Here is a 24,050-nt window from a genome sequence, read left to right on the forward strand (position 1 = left end):
AGACAATAAGTCAAAAGTACCCGCCTCCAATAGGAATATCCAATCTGGTCCAAATCTAACGTCGAGATACTCGTCTTGCGTCAAAGTCCTGTATCCAATAGATATACAATTATTTAGCTAAATTCCTATAAATAGCTAAATAAATTTCTTTAACCCTAAATTAGGGCAAAACCCTCAAAACGAAATCAAGTGAACCACCAGTAAAGCCACAACTTAGCCTGATCCAATTAACCCAACCTCACCAAATGCAGTATTTAACTTAACACAAACCTTACCCAAATTTTTCGATGCCTCAACACTGCTCAAATACTGAAGAACTTACTGTCGAGATTCGGAGAAGCTGCTGTGAGAAATCAGTGACAAATACCACTGTTATCAGCCAACAAATCCAACATAAGATCCCAAATCAACAATCATACATATTACCTCTTCCCTCCTACTGCCTGTGATGACCTAGGATCCGTCAAAGTTGCTGCTAGCACTTGACGGCTGGCCGACCGGTGCTAGGGCACAAGGACAGTGGCGAAAGGGCACTGCTGTGCTGATTTCGTGCGAGAGGAAGACTCGGCTGTACCAGGAGATGTCGGACGCTAGGGCGCAGAGCTAAGGTAGAAGCAAGAAACCTGCTCTGCTCGGCGATCGGAGATAGGGCTCGGCACAGAAGGGGCGACCGTCGGCACTTCTCCGGGCGGTGTCGACTGTGGTGGCGGCGCGAGGTGGCTAGGGCAGAAGCATCGGTGTGGCGCTAGGGTCGGTGATCCGCGTCGGCTGGCGGCAGTGGAGATGGCCGTCGCGAGGAAGGAGAAAGAGGAAAGGTTCGGCGTAGAGGAAGGCTAAGGCATCAGTGTCGGCTGTGATCGGACGCGAGGGGGAGAAAAGAAGAAGAGAAGAGGAACTGTCTCGAGGTGGTTAGGGCAGAGGGATCGGGAGGAGAAGGGAAACTCGGCGCGCGAGGTTCGGCGTCGGGTGTGCGGGGAAAGAAGCGGAGGAATTAAAGAAAAAGAGAAAACAAAACAAAAAGAAAAAGGAATTTTAAGAAATAAACATTTCCTCGCTTAAATGGGGTAGCCCAAACAGGCTTTCCCGGAACTCCGTTTTATCCCCGTAAACTCGTCCATACGAGCTCCGAAAAATTCCCGAAAAATTTCTAAAAATTTCAAAAAATTCTCTTATTAATATTCGCCTATTTTCCGGTATTTTACAAAGCATTGATACAAACTAAACATGCCGCTAGCAGCACCCCAACATCCCATATAACAATGTAAGTGCATGATAAGCATTCCTCAATTAATTCATATACAATGAGCTTGGGTATGAAATCATGATAAGCCTCTGCTAATCCATCTTCCCTTTACCTTTATCTGCAGTATAAGGAAAAGGAAACTATAAGCTTGGGAGCTTAGTAAGAACCATCTACCTCACAAAACATGCATTCGATGAAATCATGCTTTTAAAAGATGTTATTTGAAACACATGCTGATAATTATGCTGAAAATGCTAAAAAAAACATGACATACTGATATATGAGTCATGGCAATCAAATACTGATCATAGAACTATCTTGTAGGATCAATAAGAAAAAAAACAACTGAACTGATACATAAGCTGAGCTAAACTGATGCTAGACTAATGCTGAATCTGAACTGTATTTACATAACTGATTTGTGAAGTTTTGAAACTATTTTCATAATAGATAAAAATAATAATCATGCTGCTGATGAGCCCGACAACTGTACTTGCTATGCGTGTATCCCTAACTAGACCTGAGGTAGCTAGTCCCGAATCTAATAGGGTTTACTAGGTTATCTAAACCTAGGGACGACTATGGGAGCCCAACCAAAGGACAACTAAGAGTCCAGTACAGTGTCACTAATAAAAGTAAAATACTGATTCATAAGCTGATTCATCTTATCTTACCCTTATTAGGTTATTTGAACCTAGAGCTAGGTTATCTGAACTTAGGGCGACTATGGGAGCCCACCCATTGGACCTTAGTCCCATATAAATTGAAGCAAGACTAAGCATGCTATTTTAAATGCTTTTATGACATTTAACTGAGCTATTAAAATGCTTACTATAGCATTTAACTGTACTAGTCATTTTATCGAGCACTTGGTGTGCTCTAACTCTGCTCTCTATTTGGGGACCACCTCTAGGCACCCGACAGCATCTAAAACCCCAAAACTGGAGAGGGAAACATGTCTGGCCCATCTAGAGGTGCTCAAATAAACCCTAAACTTGCGAGGAGGGTCAAATACACCCTATGTGCCGAGAAATTTGCATATGGCTGAACTAAAAACATAAAAACATAAGATTAACTACTTATACTGCAGGTGAGGGGTTACTTACTTCCTGCGCTAGGTTTCTTACAGTTCTGATCGCTAGGTTTTCGAAGAAGAAGATCTCCTCGACGATCTTCTTATGTCTACGCATTCTTTTTGCGGAGATGAGCGTCCTCGTACTAGAGTCGTCGCCGGAAGGTGCTCCTACAACCATAGGGATGGAACCCTAGGTCCCTTGGGGCTTGGTGTGCCGAGAGGGTGAGGAAGAGGGAGAGGGCGACGATTGAGGGTGAGGGTGAGGAAGAGTTGCCAATCCAAAAATCATAAACCCTCACTTAAATTCCCTATTTATATTAAGTGATTAATACGACTCCACTAAATCATAAATATAATTTCTCTTCTCTTCTTTCAGCACACCCCTGCTGGGGCCACCTGGTTACTAAAGTCATACTATAAGTTGTAGGGTCTAATAGGTCGCGGGTTCAATTCCCGCTTAGGTTATTTTACGTTTTTATTTAATTTTGTTACTTCTGCTACTCCAAAAATTTCATAAAAATATTCTAAAATTCCAGAAAAATAATAGAATATTTCTAAAATTTATTTGAGAATTTTCGGGCATTACACTTAACCTAGGTCTTTTCCCCTAGAAAGCATGTACTCATAGGGTTTAGCCAGAGCATCTCACAAGTACACTAGAAATACCTTGCTTTTGTATTAAAAACATTTAGAATGATGTGAGCTACATAGGGTATTGCTTGGAATTTAGAATGATTATATCTGTGCATCAATAAAAGTCTAGGCTATAAATACCAACTCAAATTTATCAAGTTAAGTTATCCTTTTTTGTCTAAACTAACTAGATCACATACTTAACTTGACTAACCAAGTGAATGCCACTATCTTATGGTAAACGGCTAGTAACTAAGGTTAGACATTTATTCTAAGGAAAGTAGATGCATGTTTTAAAGTTTTCTTTCAAATCTTTTTTTTTTTTTACTTTACATGCTTGGACCTTAGGATAAGAAATAGGAGCATCCCCCTCAAACTTAAAAGCATTCACTTAAAATTTTGGCATTAAGGGAGAGATTAAAATTTTCTTTTCTCTAAACGCTAAGATTGTTTTTGATATATGTCAAATAGGGAGGAATAATAGAAGTTAAATTAAATAAAAACCAAACTAAGTTTTTTTTTAAAAGCTAGTTAAGTACTTAAAGTCTTTTATCAAAATATTTTTAAAGCTAATCAAGTACTTAGAGTGTTTATAAATTTTTTAAAGCTAAGTACTTAACTCAAGTTTTTATCAAAATCTTTTGAAAGCTAAGTACTTAACAAAGTTTATATAAAAATCTTTTTAAAACTAAGTACTTAACTAAAGTGTTTATTAAAAATCTTCTTTTAGTTAAGTACTTAATTGAAATTTTTATCAAAATCTTTCATAAGATAAGTACTTAATAAAGTTTATATAAGAAATCTTTTTCAAAATCTCTGTACTTAACAAAGGTTCTTAAAATCTAAGAATGAAACTAAGTTTGTTTATTAAAGAAAAAGCTAAGGAAATGTAATTTTTATGGGGGAGTTTTTTTTTTGTGAACTCTTTAAAGAATTCTTAGTTTTTGAAAAAGTTTTTTTTCTATCTACTTATTCTTCATGCCTTACTATTTTGTATGTTTTTACTTAAGTTTTGAACCTAGTTACCATAATCAATAAGGGGAAGATTGTTAGTCCAGGAAGCATCACACGATCAAACCTGAATTTTGATAATGGCAAGGGGTTCAACGTTAAGTTGTTTTATGATCTAACAAGTTGAACTAATTGTGTAGGAAATTCCTAAGTGATCTTAAGAAAAGAAAAGTCCTAGCTACAGTTAGGTAACGAAGTCTTGATCCAGGGTATGGGACAAAATCTTTAAAGGTCAAGGGTGTCAGGCAAAATCCTAGGATCGAGGATTCTTTGTGGAAGTCCTGAGGGTTGTGGACACTAGGTGGAAGACTGGATGACTCAGGTATCGGACGTTCAGCGGAAAAGTCCTGAAGCCTTGCATGCTATGTGGAAGTCCAAACGATTTGGAGGACCATTCTGGAAAAAAGTAATTTCTCCTAAGAGGAGTAGGTGAGGACGTGTTCCCCGAGGAGCGAATAGTAGGCATCGGTTCGACCAAAAATTTTAGTGAAACCCAAAGTTAGGATCGGATAGTCCGAAAACTGTTAAACTTATATTTCATTATATATTATTGCTTGGATTAACCTTGTTTTGTAGGAAATTGAAGTGCTAGAAATTGGTGGTTTTGGTGGCCATAGTTGCTCCAGGCGCCCAGGAAGCTTTCGCCCGAGCGAGATGCCTGGGCAGGTACCTTTGCGGTCCAAGCACCCAGAGCTGGTCCAAGTGCCCCGAAGTCAAAGTTTATCCAGTCGCCAAGTTGGAGCACACTGATTGGAAGGGTCTACGTCAAGGTCCGGGCGCCCGGGGGTGGGCCAGGTGCTCGAAATTTACTATATAAAGAGGCTTCGATCAGAGGATAAAATACAATATTCTGAACAACTTCTGCTTCTGCGTGCTACTCAGAAAACTCAACTTTGAAGCCTAAAATCTACTCCGATGACTACTACATTCAAGATCTATTTCTAAAGTCGTCGGTATTATTTAATTGTCAAGTTACTTATACTTAATTACTTATTCACATTTGCAACTTATTCAAATTGATAATGTTTACCCATCGAAAGCACTCTATGTGTCACGCCCCGGAGGAGTCCCTGTCCGAGAAAATTTCGGCAGCATCTCTCCTGTACGGCGGATAATCTGAAACTTTTCTACATCCTCATATACCTCAGCCACATGCGGCTAGAATAATAACATGTAAATAAACCATCACCACGCAGTTTATATAAATATAAACAAACCAAAGCAGTAATACCATGACTCAAAATCAATCCTACTCAACTACACTCGTAAAGCTCAAATCCGATGAACTTACCTCTTCTGCCGTCCAGGCAGGCATGTAGTAGAGTAAATCCAAATCATACCAAAAATTCATCAAACGATAAGAATCCATACAGTATCCATAAGTAAAACAATACAAGATTAAAAACATAGTCTGATAGCGAAACTAAGATAAAATAGCAACTCAAGATCAGCAGAGGACTAGCACTACGTGCAGATGGGGACTAGCAACTGGAACTGCTCCGGACAGCCTCAACCTGAAAATATCAACAATGGAGGCGGGGTGAGTCCAACACTCAGCCGGTACAACCGATATGCAAAGTAAGAAAATAACACCTAGCACTAATCATGCGTATAGTCTCCTGATGTAATAAAGGTGAATACAAACTGAAGTAAACAGGAGAATACTGTACTAACCAGGACCTGGTATAAAGACAAGCAATCTGAGAGGTATAGAAATCCTGTATGCATGTCAAACATAGGTATCCAAACAATGTGCAGCATATAAATGCAGCAAACACAATCGCAAACAATAAATGCATCATGCATATGGTGCCAATGTCATGGTCACCCCTGACGCCAGTCAGCCAACTCACAACAAAAGTGGGACCGAGTGGGTAGGACTGTGACAACCGTGCACTCCGCATCACTACTCCTGATGAGTGACCGAGAGAACGGGATGCTGTCGGAGTACATACATACTCCTACCCCAAATCGTAAATGGGGGAGCTCAGTGCTCTCATCTCCCGGTACACTATGACGGGGAGGGACCAACGGAGCACCGGAAGAGCAAACTGACGTGCTACCACGCTGCGTCACGCTATCCATAAGCATCACAACGGAGCACCGAACAGTGATGAAACTGGCGATATGCTCGACAATAATGGAGCAATCTATCACACAGCATGCAATCATGCGAATGGTGCATGACACTAAGCATGGTAATATACTGAACCAAATCTATATACATACATGATGTGCACCATAATCAATAAATCATATCAAGATTTCACAGATCGGATAGGGTATCACACCTAGGTCCTGAACATGGTGAAACATGGTTATATCACTACCCCTAAGCATGTGTAATCAGGTAAGTAATAACATGAGATGCCAAAACAAACAAACAACCAAACATGTAATAGGTATTTGGTAGTGATTAACCGAAACAAATAAGAAACATAATTTTTGCTATTTGTTAAACTCATTACTATGTATATCAAATGACATAAGTCAAAAGTACCCGCCTCCGACAAAAGAAAGGTCCAATTCCGACTCCGAGATACTCATCTCGCGTCAAAGTCCTGTAATACCAAACATACACACTACAACAAAAACTACAAACGACAATAGATATTATCCGTTGTTGTAGGGTCAAAAAACCGTTGTAACTGAGGGTGTTGTAGAATGTATTGCCCTACGACAACGGTTTTGAATCCGTTGTCTTTGTAGACATTTGACAACGATTTTTATCCGTTGTTGTTTATATGCCGAAAATTTGGCTACGAAGGATACGACAATGTTTTAAAACGTTGTGGTAGATAATTTTAACAACAGAAATAAACCGTTGTGGTAGACATTTTTTACAACAGATATAAACTGTTGTGGTAGATAATATTTGACACGTTTTGTTTTTTTTTTCAACAGTTTTAATATATTTTACAACGGATAAAATCGTTGTCTTTTATCACTTTTTACAAAAAAATTTCATTGTGGTTTACCTAGTTTTTACAACATTTTTAACGGTTGTCTTTAATGTTCATTAATACCAAACAACCAATCTTATTTTACTATAAGCAAACCACCAATGCAAAACTAAATATTTACTACATTAAATCCAAAATAAACATCCGTATATAATTTATCTTGTAGCCACATATACAAAAATATACAAAATGAGTTGTTAATCATCAAAATACACATATTTTTCATTACTCTCCATATACATTAAATCACATGTTTTCCATTTGCTGTTCTCCATATGGCTTTTAATTTACAATTAGCAAGGCAAGCTACATCCTAACAAAGCTCACTTCTTGCATCAAAAAAACTCAAGCCTCACGAATTGCCCGACCTGCAAGAGAAAATTTAACAAAACTTATCAAATTCTAGAATTCCAAAAGGAGAATGTAATTAACCAATCTGTAGTGCATAGAAGGCAAAAACAAATCAAATGAAGGAAACAAAAAGAGGTGTTTATTAGAGAATAACAGTACATGGAATCTACTAGGAGCAGTGATACCTAGCTTAGCATAGTTTATTAAATAATTAGCACTGCATGTAGCTAACATTATTTAAGTGAACTATCATCCAAGATCAATAGAATCCATGCAAAGCGCATTACATCCATTAACATCTTGAAACAAAATATTCATGCAATTTTCTGTGTCATTTTCCAGACTACATTACCTTTGAGACCTGGTAGGCATAATATGCTTTTCCATTTTGCAAGTAACAAGTTGCCAGGAGCTGCAAAATGAGAGTGTAAAAAAGAAAAATAATAAATTATAGGAGGAAAAACAAGATTAAGTCATGGCATATAGACGAAAACCATAAGGAGCGTACAAACAAGAAATTTGTAGAGCAACTCATAAGATACAAAAAGGTCATCATCTAACAATTCACAAAGAGATAACTTCCACATTGTCAGTCCTTGCATAATTCGAAAACAACTAAATAAGCTACTCACACAACCCAGCCATTATTAATTTTGGACCACAAAGAGAGGCAATAAATAAGGAAAATGTCAGCTAATTCTGCTCATGGTAGAAATGCAAGAATGAAGTATTGAGCAAAGGAGATAGCTAGCTGTGAACAAACAAATTATTAGCACTAAGGAATCAAAATCAATAAGTCATGGAGTCACAAACAAAATGTTCAACCATCTTTTGAAGTCTAGTAATTTATACCTAGTAATGGAAATAGTCTAGTACGCAATCCGCCCATTCGGATCGCACTTCGTCAATTTCTTCGTTGGAGTAAATTGTTTTCATGAACTATTAACAAGCCCAAATTATATTAGTAAAAAAAATCAGTAATGAAGAAGCAAAGTCAAATAAAAGAAATTATTTGAGAAAATTGAGAATATGTCAAATATTACCATTGACAACTACTCACATTAAAATCCAAATTCAGAAGAAAAAAACATCAAAGAAAAAAGGGAGAATAAAACAAAAGAAATTGTCCCTTCTTATTCCCCTTTACTCTGAATCCGAGTCCATACTCTCCATTCCCTTCAACCCTCTTCGCCTCTTCTTCTTCTGTTCAAAACTAATAAATAGATACTAAATAAATGTTTCTCAATAGAAAATATAATACCGATATAATTGCTAGAATAGATATAGATATTTCAAGATGACCAATAGGGGAAAAATGAACAATAAGTGGAGAGCGAGCCACCGCACCAATGGAACATAACATACGTGGACCCGCTCGAAAGGGCCAACAAAGACATGCTGCATTAAAGACATGCAACAATGAAGGAAAACCAAGGAATATTGTCAAAATTAATAATAGAAGAAAATGGTCGAATACTATCATGCAACACAGCAGCAATGAAAGCAATCAAACAAGGTAGAAAATGTTGAAAATTAAGATGAAACAAATATCAGAGCATGAGATTTAGAAGAATGGAAGCAAGTGGACGGAAATGGATACCTTCCTCGTGCATGTCTTCTCCCTCACTTCATACCTTGCCCTTGTCAAATCTGTTAGCCACATACCTGGATAATAGTCCTGGGATCCAAATTCACAACAATTAGGAAAATAAAGTTTGAATTTTGAGAAGAAAATGAGCAACAAGTTGTGATTTTGCTGAATCCAAAGAATGGAAGAATGTGGAAGTAATGTGACCAACACTTACCTGATAGTCTAAAGAAGAGGGCAACATCACCATCTTTGCCCATATTGTTGCTAGAGTGCAGGGAGAGAATGTTTCTTTTAGGCATTAGATAGTGCATTACACCGAACAAACCCTTCTTCATCTCCCCGGCATACTGTGTGCCAAGGATGACCATTTCTTTCCTATCAAGATTAAGATCAATGCTGGTGGAGGTAGTCATGTAGTGTGTGTATCGATTACATGGAAACTGGACAGCATTGTATAAATTGTGAAGTCCGGAGTACTGAAATCCTCCAGTTCTTTAGGCGTAGGACGGATGCACCTGCGATCCTTCCAATTATTTCATGCAAAAGAGAGTTTTTCTTCTTCTAGTTTACATGTTTTCCCTTGGCATTAAGGAGAGAAAGAGGAGCTAGTTATCTCACTAACACTAATATATGCATATGTATGATCCAGCCTGCTACTAACACAACTATGATTCACTACTAGAGATCAACAGAACAAACGCAAAGATGACTTATCTGGATAACTGTCGAACTGTAGAATTGAAGAGCATCTTTAGCATTCTTATTAGTAGTATTTTTCACTTACATATTGTGCATGAATAGGGAATGATAGGCCCTTGCAGAGACAATTTGAATTTTGATTCGATGCTCGGGATCCTAGTTGAGGAATTGGTCATTCACAAATACCTTGTATAATTCAGATGCCATATTAGGATCTATGAGGAATTACATCAAACACTTGATGTGCATGTGTACCTTATCCAAAGAGTTGAGGTAATCGACAACCCTCTCCCTGTTCACTAGGAAGGTGTGCTCATCCATCTCTATGTTCGGTGAGCCTCTGCGTGAATAGTGCACATACATTTTGAGAAGGAACCATCAATGGAAGGATCATGAATTAGTTGTGTGGACTTACTTTCCCCACCAAAGCTCATTGGTAGTGGTTTCATCCTTGCGCTTGTCCCTCGGCGAACGACCAGTCTTTGCGCCGGACAAGGTAGCCAAGGCTCCGGTCGATGTTATGAATGATCCATGTTCATGTTTTATGGCTTGCTCATAGAGTTCTACAAGGAATTCGTGATTCTTTCAATGAGAATAAAATGTGATGATTTGAGTGATGAAGAGGAGATGAGAGTAGATATCGGCCGGGGAGAGGTTGTAGAGGACATGGGTAAACTTGAGGGCGCTGTCGCTGAAGCTGATGGTCGGCGTCAAGTAGTGGTGGTGCTCGGCGGCGACCTTGGTCGCCTCCGCCTTCATGGCCGGATCGCCCCTCACCACCTTCGGCCCGTCTGGATCTTCGGCAGCCCATTGGAGAACGCCTCCGCTCACCAGGAAACGAGAAGGAGCACAACGTCGTATGAGGAGAGGGAAAGATAAATGACTTAGGTTTGGGAACGCGAAAACACGGCGCCGAAAAGAAAACAGCGAGGGAAAGGAAAACAGCGAAGGGGGGAAATGACCAAATTCAATTACAATGATTTTTTCAAAACTGTCATCGTAGCCACTAAAAATGTGGATAAAGACAACGGTTTATAAAACCGTTGTAAAAAGTGTTGTCGTTTTAAAAAAAAAGTCGCTCAATGACAACAGTTTTGCCAAAACCGTTGTCTTTTATATTTAATGGGGAGTTCAAAGACAACGGTTTTGGCAAAAACCGTTGTCTTTGAGCAAATACGCAACGCTTTCTCTTAAAATCGTTGTCGTAGGGGTATTGTCATTTGTAGTTTTTGTTGTAGTGACATTTTTATTTAGCTACAAATTAAACGAATAGCCAAATAAAAATCTTTAAGAACAATTTTAGGGAAAACCCCTAAACCATAAATCTCAATCTACCCAAATTAAATCCAACGATTAATTAGGGTTAGTTTTCAAATCCCTAATCAACCCTTAGATACAAATTGGATTTAAGCTACAGCAAGAAACAATCAACTCCTTACCCTCAATCCGAAACCTCTCCTGTTAATCCACGGCCAACTAGAGTTGCTGTCAAAAATTTGCTTGCCGGAACTATTGTTGCCATAGTTCTGTTGCGTACACTGCAAAGAACTACTACTCCCTATGTGTCAGCATCCCAGTCAAAATCTAATACCCAAATATGCCTTAACTTGCACGAAGCCAAGTTCTTCCTCTGGTTTTCTCTCTGCCGGCGCTAGGGAACAGCAGGGACAGTAACAAAAGTGATCACCGGAGAGATCGAACTGTGGCCGACGGTTTCAAGCTAGGGCACAGCGCTGTATGGGGGTCGAATGTGGCCCAAATCTAGGGCACGATGTGGCTCGGGAAGGAGGAGGAGTCGACCGGAGAACTAGGGCTCGGTGGCGGACCGGCACTAGGGCAGAGAGGTGCGACGTCGGCACCTAGGGCAACGGCGCAGATCCGGTCCCTTGGCGGCGTCAGCCGGCGAGGAGGCCGGAGGCAGTGCTGACTGCGGGTGGCGGTGATAGAGGAACGTTCCTCCTTCCTCTCTGCGGCGGCGGCGGGATGAGGTGGCCGGAGTAATAGAGGGTAGAGGAGAAGAAGAAGGGAGCGCCGACGGCTTTGTCGACGCCGGCGGAGAGCTTAAGAAGGAGAGAAACTCTCCTTGAAGGAAGGCGGAGGAAAAGAAAGAAAAATAAATAAAAGAAAAGGAAAGAATAAAAGAAAATTCAAACTTCTGCTCACTTAAATGGGTAGCCTAAACAGGCTTTCTCCGGGTCCCGTTTTATCCACGTTAACTTGTCCGTACGAGCTCCAAAAAATTCCCGAAAAATTTCTAAAAATTCCAAAAAATTTCCTTACGATTATTCACCTATTTTCGGTATTTTACATTCTCCCCTACTAATAAAAATTTGGTCCCCAAATTTTCGTTTTCTACCATCAGCAAGTACTAACAACAGATATAGAGTATAAATGTTGAACGGTAAATAAATCACATACCTCAAGTGAAAAGATGGGGATATCGAGCTCGGATCATATCTTCGAGCTCCCAAGTAGCCTCCTCGTCCGAATGATGCCACCATCCGACTTTAACCAGCCGGACAGTCTTGTTCCGCAACTGACGCTCTTTCCGGTCCAAAATTCGTACCGGAGCCTCCTCATATGTAATATCAGGCTGAACTGGAACTTGAATATCTGCCAGCACATGCGTCGAGTCGGGCACGTATCTCCGTAACATAGATACGTGGAATACATCGTTGACGCCTGCCAGGGACGGTGGTAGTGCCAGCCGGTAAGCTACCGCTCCAATCCTCTCCAAGATCTAGAAAGGGCCAATATACCGCGGAGCTAGCTTACCCCGGAGGCAAAATCTCTTCACCCCTTTCGTGGGTGAAACTCGCAGAAATACATGGTCGCCAATAGAGAACTCTAGTGGTCTGCGTCTCCGATCAGCATAACTCTTCTGGCGGTCCTGCGCCTCTGACATCCTCCGTCTGCTAGTACGGACCAACTCTGCATCCTACTGAACTCTATGAGGTCCCAACAACTGGGCCTCTCCAACCTCATCCCAGAGGACGTGTGTCCGACAAGGTCTACCATACAACGCCTCAAACGGTGCCATCTAGATAGCCGAATGAAAGCTGTTGTTGTAAGCAAACTCCACTAACGGCAGATGGTCCTCCCAACTGCCTCCGAAATCCATAACACATGACCTCAACAAGTCCTCTTAAGTCTGAATGGTCCGCTCTGACTGTCCATCTGTCTGTGGATGGAAGGTCAGATAAACGGAGCAGTGTGCTCTGCTGCAGACTCTGCCAGAAGCGAGGCGTGAACCGTGGATCTCTATCCAAATGATACTCAGCGAACACCATGTAGTCTCGATAATCTCCAATACAGATCGCCAATCGATCCAGAATCGTCCTCTAGATCGCTAAGAGGCGGATTGGTTAATCGATCAACGATTACCAAATCGCATGGCCTCGCCGTGTCCTCGACAAACCCACCACAAAGTCCATGGTAATATGATCCCACTTCCACTCGTGAATAGGAATCATCAAGTAATCCTGCGCAGTCTCGATGCTCGACCTTCACCACATGCAAGACATCTAGTTACAAAATCCGCGATGTCTTTCTTCACACCATTCCACCAATAGGAACGCCTCAAGTCTCGATACATACGGGTCCCGCCTGGATAGATTGAGAGCGGTGTGCCTCCTGAAGTAGCTCCTGTAAGACCGGATGAGACCGAGGTACGCATAATCTCGGAAGTATATAATACCTCCTCGTCGTAAACTCGGTTTCGCCTTAAGCTATCTTACTACTAATGAATCAGAATGCCGATCACCACTGCCTCACGGATCCTCGTCCCGATCGACGATCGAGCAACCATGGTAACTAATACGCTTTGGGCCTTGCTCCTCAAGATCAAACTCGGAGAAACCTCGAATCAAGTCCGGATCAAGTCCGGCAAGCCAAAGTCCCTCCGACTTCGCCGAGTATCGGCAACCACATTAGCTTTCCCGGGTGGTAGCTAATGGTACAATCGTAGCCCTTCAGGAACTCCATCCATCTTCTCTGTCGGAGATTAAGCTCCTTAGTGAAAATATATTTGAGACTCTTATGATCGGTGAGAATCTCAAATGTAATACCGTATAAATGATGCCGCCAAAGCTTCGAGCAAAGATGAAGGCGGCTAACTCCAAGTCATGAACCGAGTAGTTCTTCTCATGCTCCTTCACCGACGAAGCATAAGAGACTACTGCGGTCAGACGTAATGTCAAACCACTCAAGAGACGCCGTGTGAGAGTACAACCGTCCTCTCGTAAGGTAAAACCAAAACCGAGCCGACACTAATCTCCGCTCACCGAAGTTGGTCTCATGAATCCTCGGACCATGTGAACTTCATGCCTTTCCGGTACGGCATAGCAATACGCGAGAAACCCTCGACAAACGTCGGTAATATCCGCCAATCCCAAAAATCATGGATCTCCGAATCGACTTCCGCTCCCAACCGGTGATGACCTCGATCTTCGAGGATCAACTGAAATACCGCTAGAAACCACGTGTCCCGTAAAACCGATCAAGATAACCGAATGCACACTTGCTGAACTTGGCGTCAACTGATGTCGCCTAAGAGTCTCCAAGACTATACGAAGATTGTGCATGCTCCTCCTCGGAATGAGTAGACCAATATATCATCGATGAAAACGATAACAAATTGGTCCAAATACTCTAGAAAAATGCGGTTCATCAAGTCCATAAACACCGGAGCATTGGTAAACCCAAATGGCATTACCAAAACTCATAATGACCAGGTGCGGAAAGTCAATATCGAGTCTCAATCTCAGGTGATGATATCCGGATCGCAGATCAATCTTAGAATACACCGATGTACCTCGAGCTGATCAAACAAATCCTCGATCCGGTAAAGGATATTTATTTCATACCACTGCATTCACTGTATGTAGTCAATACATAACCTTATAGTGCCGCTTTTTCTTGACAAATAATACCGGTGAACCCCATGGAGAAACACTAGGCTAATAAATCCTCCGTCTAAAGCTCGAGTTGAACTTTCACTGCTTCAACTCTTTTCGGTGCCATATGATAAGGAGCTTCGATGTCGGTGCGGTTCGGAATCGACTCAATAGCGAACTCCACCGCCTACGAGGCAAACCGGTAGCTCCTCGGAAACACATCCGGGTACTCACGGACCACAGAACGCTCGAGAGTCTGCGAACTCATCGCTATCTTGACTAATCGAGATAATAGAAACCCCGACAGTGACAAAAATCTCTGAGCCTGAATCGCCAAAATGATCGATATGTCGTCATCTCTGATGCCAGTGAAATCCCACGAGGGTTGGTTCGGAGGTTGGAAGGTGACCACCCTCGTCTGGCAATCAACGGTAACCTGATATACTGACAGCCAATCCATGGCAAGAATGATATCAAACTCGACCATCTCCAATACTAGAAGATCTACCATAAGTATCATGTTGCCAAAGTCTAACGGGCAACCTCTGACCTCCTGGGTGATGTCTAAAGTATCACCGGACGGTAGGGAGATGGTCAATTGAGATAAAAGTAGGTAATCTACAATCTCCGCATAAAGGTACGGGATATAAAAGAATGTGAGCTACCAGTGTCAATCAATATATCTGCGGAAAATGCATAAATGGAAATCATACTGCGGAAAAGCGGATCCGTCATTTGTGCATCCTCCCAGTAATCGTGAACACGTCCCTGGCGAGGAGGTGGTATTTCTTTACGCCAGCGAGGCACCGCCGATAATGTGCGAGAAGACCGAGAAGGCGGCGATCTCTGATGGGACGAGTCTGCATCGGCCTAAAGGCCGAGGTCATCACGCCCGGAGGAGTCTGTCAGAAAAATTTGAAAGATCTCCTTGTACGGTGGACAATCTGAAACTTTTCTACATCCTCATATACCTCAGCCACAGGCGGCTGGAATAATAACAATAAATAAAAACAATCACCACGCAGTTTATATAAATATTTAGCCTCTGGCTGTCACAACTACGCAGTTAATAATAGTAATCACAAACAATAGTACTCTGACTCGAAATCCACCCTACTCAACTACACTCGTAAAGCTCAAATCCGGCGAACTCACCTCTTCTGCCGTCCAGGTAGGCATGCAGTAGAATAAAATCCAAATCATACCAAAAGTCCATCAAAACGGAAGGATTCCATACAATATCCATATGTAAAATCCAAAACAAGACTAAAACAAAGTCTGATAGAGCAAAGCTAAAATAAAATATCCAAGTATCAAATCAACCAAGTCTAAAACATAGTCAAATGAGAAGCATAAACAAAACCAAAGATAACTATAGCTGATGGTCTGCAGGGGACTAGCAACTGGAACTCTCTCTCCTGACAGCATCAACCTGAAATATAACAACAATGGAAGCGGGGTGAGTCCAACACTCAGCTGGTACAATTGATATACAAATTAGGGAAATAACACCTAGCACTAATCATGCGTACAGTCTCCTGATAAGAAAGATAAAATGCATGAAGCAGAGAGAAGCATACTAACCAGGACACAGTATAAGGTCAAATAGTCAGGGATAAGGAAATCGATGCATGTCAAACATAGGTATCCAAACAATATGCAGCATATAAATGCAAACACAAACACAGCAATAAATGCATCATGCATATGATGCGAATGATGCGTCCTGGTCACCTGACGCCATCGATCATCTCACACAATAGTGAGGCCGAGTGGGTAAGGCTGTGACACCGTGCACTTCGTCACTACTCACCGATGGTGACCGAGTGGACGGGATGCTTGTCGAGTACACCTATCCTCCTACCCCAAATCATAAATGGGGGCGCTTGATGCTCTCAACTCCCGGTACAAGATGACGGGAGGAATCCCTGCCGAATAACACGTTGTGTCACACTACCCATGAGGCGGACCAGCGGTACTAACAGAGTCCCTTCGCGAAAACACTGCACAGATCGACCACCAACCCATGAGTGGTGGTGTGTATGATCCATGTAGCGGGCGTGTGCTCAACAATAATGGAGCGGACTATCACACAGCATGCAATCATGCAAATGGTGCATGACAATAACTATAAAAACATCCTGACCTAATCCATATATATAGAAAAGTGCACCCTAGGTCAACGAATCCTATCGAATCAAAGGTACACAGAAGGTATAAAAACCTAGGTCCTGAACATGGTGAAGCATGGTATATCACTACCCCTTATAAGCATGTATAAACAAATAAAGTATACATGGGATGCAAATCAAGCAATCAATCAATCATGTATCAGATAGTGGGTAGTGACTAACCGAAATAAATAAAGGACATAATTAATGCAACTTGTTAAATTCACTACTATGTATATCAAATGACATAAGTCAAAAGTACTCGCCTCCGAAAATAGAAAGGTCCAATCTGACTCCGAGATACTCGTCTCGTGTCAAAATCCTGTGTCACAATATTTAATTTAGTTAATTCTATCATGCCACAAAATTAGCCAAATTAAATTCTAATCCAATTAAATAATAAGTTCATCCTTAATTCAAATATCAACCCATAAACCTATTTCATATTCATCATCATAATAATCCAATTCCAACCTAATTCAATGTATTTACCAAATCTAACAATCCTCTACATCATGCATCAAATCCCTACTCCTTACCTCAATTCGTATGTATCACTGTTGATCCAAAATCAAAGATGTTGGCTGCTGAAACAAGATCAGAGCCGTTGCTGGGGATCACAAAGTTACTGCCCAAACAACACATGTTATGCTAATACACTGCATCAACATCTCAAGATTGCAAGATGAATCAAATTGAAGCCCAATATTTCATACCTAAATCCCAACTTTGTATCAGCAGTCCCTTCCCAACCAAACCACACCAATCCGTGACCTCCAAGATCACATAGAACTGACGGCTGGAGGCTAAGGCAGAAGCAAGGCGGCTGTGTCGCAAACCCACAAGAGGAGGAGTCGCGGTGACCGGCGTTAGAGCACAAGGCTGGCGGCGTTTACAAGACACAGGGGTGGCAGCCGACACTAGGGCTCGGCTGGATCCGCGTCGGTGAAGGGGAGAAGGCGTCGGCTAGGGCACCGAGGGGGTGCGGCGCTGCTCCGTGCATCGCCGGCGGCTAGGGCAAAGTGAAAGAGGGTCGGCGTCGACAGTGGTGGCGGCGCGAGGTGGCTAGGGCAGAAGCGATGTCGCGTCGGAGAAGAAGCAACCGGCTTCCCTTGTCTCTCGTCGGCTGGCGAAGATGGATCGGCTCGGAGAAGAGGAGTGCGGCAACGCGATGAAGAGAAGACTAGGGCACAGGGACGGTGTGGAGAAGAAGAGAGGAGAAAGTGATCGGGAGAAGGAACTGCCTTGTGCAGTTCGGGCACGGCACGCGGGGGAAAAAAAAAAACAAATAGAAAAAGAAAAGAAAGTAAAATAAAAATCAACATTTCCTCACTTAAATCGGGGTAGCCCAAATAGGCTTTCCCGGACCCCGTTTTTTTTATCCCCGTGAACTTATCCGTACGAGCTCCGAAAAATTCCCGAAAAGTTTCCAAAAATTTCGAAAAATTCCCTTATTAATATTCGCCTATTTTCGGTATTTTACAGAGACTGCATCTGATACTGCCCCTGCGTCGGATAATAAGGTCCCGGAACAGAACTCTGGGGTGCTATGGAAGCATTGGAGTACTCCTGTCCATGCATGCCAAATGCTGCTGCAGGTGAGGGTTGGAATCTCCGCCCTCCTCGTCGAGACCCCGATCGATTGTCTTGTCCTCCCGAGTAACTCCGAGGGATGTTGAGCCTTGATGGCAATCTCGACTCGATGCCCAGGCGGTTTGCAATAAAGCAAATTGGGTCGTCCCATAGACAGCCGTGGTGATGTGATCTCGGACCCACATCAAACACCGAATGTGGTGTGGGTTGTAGGAGACCGGAACGCCCCGTCTAAGACGCCATGATTTACGAGGCCTATGAGATACCCGAGTACCGACCGATCCGGATTGCGCTCTGTGGTGTAGCTCGCGATCGCTGGATCTCGGATGTCGACTCATTACCGCTTCCTTTTCCTATCCGAAAAAACTCTCTGCTGAGCTGACTCAATAGGTCTCGCCCAACATCTCCGCATAAGATGTGATACCAAGACCGATAAGTCTTAGATCAAATGTCCATCCACCGAATGAGCTGCTGCGTCGTGAGCCCTCGGACTAGCTCGGACAAAATCGCCAATCACAAACTCGCACTATACTCATCATCGATCGATTGTCCGCAAACTCGGAAAATCCTACCCATGAGCCATCGATAAGCTCGTGGAAAGAAACGACTCTCAAAGTCTCGAATCGGCCCAGTGATGTTCTCGCCACCGATGATGGTAATCCACCAAGTGTCCGCGTCCCGTAAATACGAAAAGCACCGACCGCTTTCTCCCACTGAGCAAGCCGTATAGAAGAAAGTCCGCTCCATAGTTTCAATCCAAGACAGGGCCACACTCGGATCACGGTCTCCTCGGAAGAGTGTAAATCGACTCTTCATCGACTCGCCAACACTGAATCTGGCTCATGCCACAAAATGTCGATGAGATGTGTCTGGCAGTATCGGGATGAAACACGGAGGCTGTGCTTGTGATCTGGTGTATAAACCGGGAGGTACTCCGGTGCTGGTAACTGGAGCATATGCCGGCTTTAGGGGTGAACATAGGTGGCCGGCTAGATGTCTGGTGAGGTAATGGTACCGGATGTGGAGTGGAGGGTATCCCTAATGAAGGTGGTACCTGTATGTCTTGGGGGCAAGGGCTCAGTGCTGGGACACGGTGGGTCCACGTGGCGGTGGTCTGCACACCGTAGGGTGACCGAGCGGTGTTGGGTATGCCAATGGTACCTGGTGGTACGTAAATACAGAGGGAGTAGATCTGTTGGGTGAGGTAGGTACTCTAAGGGAGCCATCGGGTCGAGAGCCGGCGACGCATAAAGATGCCGAGTCATCCCCCGGGCTCATCAAAGCATCTCTCGGCGTATCCGAGATCTCATGATCCTCGTATGTGGTCGCCCAAAGACCACGCCTCGCGAATACGCGTAGATCGCCTCATATCTGTTAAATTATATTACAGATATTACTACCAGTATAACCAATTACCAAAATAACATCATACCTAATTGTTGTCTAAAGATGTTCCGTCGCTGTCCAGTCCCCAAATTGACCTCGGAATTTCGTACGAGAAAATCATCGGAAATCCATAATAAAATCCGAAACGAAAGTCCAAAATATATACGTAATGGAAAATCCGTGCAACCAAAAATAACTACCCAGTTTGACTCGCAAACATAGGCTAGCACATAATATCCAGAATACTAAAAGCAGGTATCACACCCTGCTCTGATACCAATAAATTGGTATCAGATAAATCTCGAAAATCCAACACACGGAAACCCAACAAGTATCGCCAAACTTTGGCACTCTGATACCATATAAATTCGTATCAGGTTATCCCAAATATCCAAAATACGAAAACAACGATCGTAAAACTTAAGCTCTGATACCAAATAAATTGTCACGCCCCGGAGGAGTCCCTGTTCGAGAAAATTTCGGCAGCATCTCCCCTGTACGGCGGACAATCTGAACTTTTCTACATCCTCATATACCTCAGCCACATGCGGCTAGAATAATAACATGTAAATAAACCATCACCACGCAGTTTATATAAATATAAACAAACCAAAGCAGTAATACCATGACTCAAAATCAATACTACTCAACTACACTCGTAAAGCTCAAATCCGATGAACTTACCTCTTCTGCCGTCCAGGCAGGCATGTAGTAGAGTAAATCCAAATCATACCAAAAATCCATCAAACGATAAGAATCCATACAGTATCCATAAGTAAAACAATACAAGATTAAAAACAAAGTCTGATAGCGAAACTAAGATAAAATAACAACTCAAGATCAGCAGAGGACTAGCACTACGTGCAGATGGGGACTAGCGACTGGAACTGCTCCGGACAGCCTCAACAATGGAGGCGGGGTGAGTCCAACACTCAGCAGGTACAACCGATATGCAAAGTAAGAAAATAACACCTAGCACTAATCATGCGTATAGTCTCCTGATGTAATAAAGGTAAATACAAACTAAAGTAAACAGGAGAATACTGTACTAACCAGGACCTGGTATAAAGACAAGCAATCTGAGAGGTATAGAAATCCTGTATGCATGTCAAACATAGGTATCCAAACAATGTGCAGCATATAAATGCAGCAAACACAATCGCAAACAATAAATGCATCATGCATATGGTGCCAATGTCATGGTCACCCCTGACGCCAGTCAGCCAACTCACAACAAAAGTGGGACCGAGTGGGTAGGGCTGTGACAACCGTGCACTCCGCATCACTACTCCTGATTAGTGACCGAGAGAACGGGATGCTGTCGGAGTACATACATACTCCTACCCCAAATCGTAAATGGGGGAGCTCAGTGCTCTCATCTCCCGGTACACTATGACGGGGAGGGATCTCTAACGTGCTACACGCTGCGTCACACTACCCATGAGCGGACCAACGGAGCACCGGAAGAGCAAACTGACGTGCTACCACGCTGCGTCACGCTATCTATAAGCGTCACAACGGAGCACCGAACAGTGATGAAACTGGCGATATGCTCGACAATAATGGAACAATCTATCACACAGCATGTAATCATGCGAATGGTGCATGACACTAAGCATGGTAATATACTGAACCAAATCTATATACATACATGATGTGCACCATAATCAATAAATCATATCAAGATTTCACAGATCGGATAGGGTATCACACCTAGGTCCTGAACATGGTGAAGCATGGTTATATCACTACCCCTAAGCATGTGTAATCAGGTAAGTAATAACATGAGATGCCAAAACAAACAAACAACTAAACATGTAACAGGTATCGGGTAGTGATTAACCGAAATAAATAAGAAACATAATCTTTGCTATTTGTTAAACTCATTACTATGCATATCAAATGACATAAGTCAAAAGTACCCGCCTCCGACAAAAGAAAGATCCAATTCCGACTCCGAGATACTCGTCTCGCGTCAAAGTCCTGTAATACCAAACATACAATTTTATTTAGCTACAAATTAAACGAATAGCCAAATAAAAATCTTTAAGAACAATTTTAGGGAAAACCCCTAAACCATAAATCTCAATCTACCCAAATTAAATCCAACGGTTAATTAGGGTTAGTTTTCAAATCCCTAATCAACCCTTAGATACAAATTGGATTTAAGCTACAGCAAGAAACAATCAACTCCTTACTCTCAATCCGAAACCTCTCCTGTTAATCCACGGCCAACTAGAGCTGCTGTCGAAAATTTGCTTGCCGGAACTATTGTTGCCATAGTTCTGTTGCCTACACTGCAAAGAACTACTACTCCCTATGTGTCAGCATCCCAGTCAAAATCTAATACCCAAATAGGCCTTACTTGCACGAAGCCAAGTTCTTCCTCTGGTTTTCTCTCTGCCGGCACTAGGGAACAACAGGGACAGTAACAAAAGTGATCACCGGAGAGATCGAACTGTGGCCGACGGTTTCAAGCTAGGGCACAGCGCTGTATGGGGGTCGGCTGTGGCCCAAATCTCGGGCACGGTGTGGCTCGGGAAGGAGGAGGAGTCGGCCGGAGAACTAGGGCTCGGCGGCGGGCCGACGCTAGGGCAGAGAGGTGCGGCGTCGGCACCTAGGGCAAGGAATCGCTCGGCTCCTGCTCGGGTGTCAGCAACGGCGGCTAGGGCACAGAGACGGCGTTGCCGGATCGACACTACTCCGAGCGGGGGAAGAGGCGATCAACGCGAAGAGATTAGGGCAGAGGCGTCGGTGTGGAGAAGACCGGTGTCGCGAGAGATGAGGGAAGGAGGGTTCGGCTCGGGCAGAAGAGAAGAAGAAGAAGTGGAAGGGGAGGACGAAAAATCGCTGTAGCCGGCGGTTAGGGCTCCGACGATTAGGGATCGGAGGAGATGGCGTCGGGCGAGGAAGGGGGGTGCGCGAGGGAAGGAAAAACGGAGGAGAAAAGGAAAATAAATAAAAGAAAAGGAAAGAATAAAAGAAAATTCAAACTTCTCCTCACTTAAATGGGTAGCCTAAACATGCTTTCCCCGGGTCCCGTTTTATCCCCGTTAACTTGTCCGTACGAGATCCGAAAAATTCTCGAAAAATTTCTAAAAATTCCAGAAAATTCCCTTACAATTATTTGCCTATTTTCGGTATTTTACACTATGTTCGAGCCTTGGAGTAGGAGTCATCACAGGCTCTGAACTAAGTAAATCAAAGTGTTAGCATTGTCTTGTTTTCTTTTTGTCTTTATTCTACTATCTTTACTCTTTTCGATTGTTTTAAAATGAACATGAAAGCCATGAGCGCCATTCACCCCTATCTAGTGCATAATGATCTTACAATTGGTATCAGAGTCAGACCGCTCTGAATCAGTATAGCTACCGCTTGAGTATTTTTTCATCACTTTTTCATTCATTATTTTTATAAAGTCTTACGTTTTTTTTTTATTTTCAAATTTGTGCTATAAGTCTGGATTGGTCTAATAACCTCTCCTAACAAATTTTTTTGATTCATCGAATTATTCTTTGAGCCGATGTATTACCTTATTTTCCTACCACACTACTAATCCAAGACTAAGTCTTGGAACAAGTTCATCATTTTTGTATTGGCAAGAGTCTTTTTCTAAATGACCCACCTAGAAGGTTATAGCACTACACGACCACCACTTTCTTCGGTGAGGATTTTGGTTATTGGAAGAGTTGAATGGAGTATCATCTCAAAATGCAAGTGGAAATGTGAATAATTATCTAGACGGGATTCAGATACACCACTAAAGATGGAGTATTCATCCCCTGTGACAAATGGGATTCACGGACTTGTAAGAATATTGAAGCTAATGTAAAGGCAGCCCAGACCCTCTAGTGCGGTTTAACCAAAGAAGAGTTAAACCGAGTCGGCCCCTTTAATAGTGCCAAAGAATTATGGGAAAAGCTATTCGTGTTGCATGAGGGAACCTCCGACTCCAAGGTAAGTAAACGAGACTTAATTTTGAATAAGCTATACAATATTAAAATGCAAGATGGTGAGTCGGTGAGTCAACACCATGCTCGGATCCAAGACCTATTCAACTATATCCATGAAATCGTTCAGAAGATAGAAAATCATGATATTATAAGGTATGCCCTCAATGCTTTTCCAAGGAACACTTTGTGGGCATCCATGGTAGATGCTTACAAAGTTTCTAAGAATCTCTCTCAAATTAGGTTTGATGAATTATTTTTAGAATTTTAATTATACGAACAGACTAATGCACATTTAGCTAAGAAAGGTATTATGTTGGTTGCAGGTACAAGAAAGATGAAGGAGACTAAGAAAAAGTATTTGATCGAACCTGAATCTGATGACGAATCAGACTCAAAAAAAGATAATGAAATTACCACCAAACTCATGAACCTAGTCCGGAAGCTATATAAGAAGAAGAAGGGATTCCCCAAAAGAGAAATCAAGAA

At 42.4% G+C, this 24,050-nt stretch overlaps 1 protein-coding gene and 1 long non-coding RNA gene across 3 annotated transcripts in view; one reads left to right on the forward strand and one right to left on the reverse strand.

Moving 5' to 3' along the window:
• Window positions 1-24,050, forward strand: part of LOC121969889 — a 55,265-nt gene that overhangs the window by 23,862 nt on the left and 7,353 nt on the right. The window lies entirely within an intron of this gene.
• Window positions 8,427-10,349, reverse strand: LOC121969890. Its single transcript, XR_006108693.1, has 3 exons — window positions 9,822-10,349; window positions 8,877-9,752; window positions 8,427-8,479 (listed from the first exon to the last, which is right to left on the reverse strand). It is a non-coding gene; the product is annotated as an uncharacterized LOC121969890 (long non-coding RNA).

This window comes from Zingiber officinale, chromosome 4A, assembly GCF_018446385.1.
Source record: "Zingiber officinale cultivar Zhangliang chromosome 4A, Zo_v1.1, whole genome shotgun sequence".
In the NCBI taxonomy this organism is placed as follows: Eukaryota; Viridiplantae; Streptophyta; class Magnoliopsida; order Zingiberales; family Zingiberaceae; genus Zingiber; species Zingiber officinale.